The sequence below is a fragment of the Pteropus alecto genome, unplaced genomic scaffold (assembly GCF_000325575.1).
Source record: "Pteropus alecto unplaced genomic scaffold, ASM32557v1 scaffold88, whole genome shotgun sequence".
Lineage (NCBI taxonomy): Eukaryota > Metazoa > Chordata > Mammalia > Chiroptera > Pteropodidae > Pteropus > Pteropus alecto.
Window position 1 is genome coordinate 17249965 of NW_006494611.1, and position 2036 is coordinate 17252000.

A 2036-nucleotide genomic window follows, 5' to 3' on the forward strand; every position below is an offset into this window, starting at 1 on the left:
TCCGCGTTTCATCCCCACGGATAGTGCAAACGATTATAATTTCTTCTGGATATTATAATTATCATGTGCAATGTGTTTAGTATGTTTCTGGTACTGTGCCAGACACTACAAACATGTAATCTTTTTTCATCCTCTCAATAGCCTTATAAACGATAATCTTATTTTTCCCATGACTGAGACACAATAGAAGTTAAGATTTAAAACCTAATCTGACACCAAACGCTATTTCTATTGGCTAAGCAGATTCTATTAATTTATAAACATTTTACAAACACTGCTACTGCTGGATGAAACAGACACTTTTCCATCTTTTCTGAGTTTGGTTAGGAGGTAACTTACAAATGAGAAAAGTGACTGCAGAGAAAGGCAGTGGAACATCAGTTTTTCCTAATCTAATTTTCCTTTGGAGATCAAACTTCCAGCCCTGGATCTGGATCTGAGCTGTTTAGCCTCAGGCATTTCAACTTCTTAGGCCTATCTCCCTGTGTTTATTTTTAAAATGAAGAGGTTTGACTATTGGAGGCAGCCCTCAGCTTTGATTTTTTTTTAAAAAAGCAATGGTATCATTGTTTTTCTAATTTTGAATTTGGTTCCAAATGTTAAAGTCAGAAAATTTCACAAAAATTTAGACTTTTGGCATGTTCTAAAAAGCTGGAAGAACTGGCAACCTTTGGTCTTTGGTAGGTTCTAGCAATCATCAGCCAGAGCCAAGTAGTAAGTGTTACCTTCAGACTGGGAAGATGTTTTTCAGTTTTCCACAGTCCCTACCACTCCTATATGCCCCACCACACTGACATTTGAGGATATGGTAGACATTTGTGTTTGTAGTTCTGGACTAGGTAATCTCATGACCTATTAGCAATCTAAAATTCAGTGATAATTAAGAAGATTACCTCGATTCCTAAAAAGTATTATGAAACTAAGAATTTCACATAAATATTTAGTGGTCACTGATCATAGTCTTGCTACCTAGAATCTGAGTAATAGAGTGAAGAAATAAAATGAAGTCACTATAGACAAGCTGATAAATTATTAAAATCAAGTAGGTCAAAGTATGAGAAAATGATTTTATTCTTGTCCTAACTAGCCTGGGAACTTAAACTTTCCAGTCCTGCATCAATGCCTAGATATACATTAAACTCCAGATAACCCTCCGATTAACCCCTGAAGGACTAAGGGAAGAATATTCATGTATCCAGACTATCTGGCATCCATTACCCAAACCACCGGCCATCTAGAGGATTACCATCTCAGACCAATCCACAGACTAAGAATGCAGGACCGATTCTTCTCAGAAATGTATTTTTTACTTTAAGAACCCTCAGCTTTTTTTTTTTCTTTGAAACACTCTGGGTATTGTCTAGTTGTATTCCTGGTTGGAAACCCTAAGACTGTGGAATAAATCTTTATCATTTATTTCTAGCCAAAACCTCATTTACGCTCTGATTCGTTTATTTGAGGATTCATCCATGCCTTGTTGATAAATCCAAACTCTCATAAAAGCACAAATGGCCCAATACTCCACCCACCCCCAGGGAATTGTCACGTGACCTAAGTTCAGCTAACCAGAGGTGGTTCCTATCTAGGTCTCTGCATCTGGAGTATGTGATTCAAAGAAGAGACATTTTTATAATTAATTCCATTGTCTGTGAAGTGACTTTTGCATCCATAGACAGCAGTGCCAGAGGTGAGAAGTGGCAGTATCAATGGCAGTGCCATTGGTGTCCTAAGTAGCTGTTTGGGTGTGTTGTAGCTGCCAGCCCCCGAAAGACACATGGACCACCAGAAATCAGTGAGTTATAGGAAACATGCTCTTTATTCAGCCAGCTGGGTCTGCCAGGGGTATGCAGACCCCAAATTAAGCAGCCCTGAAATGTAGAGGTACAGGGTTTTTAAGCCCTAAATCCCATTCCTCATTCTGTCTTAAACACAAAGTTCTATTTTTCTCTTATTCACTACCTGTCAACCCACAGGTCGGTTGTGCAAGCGGGGGTACAGAAGCAGAAAGCTTATTGTTACGATGTTATGTTCCCATG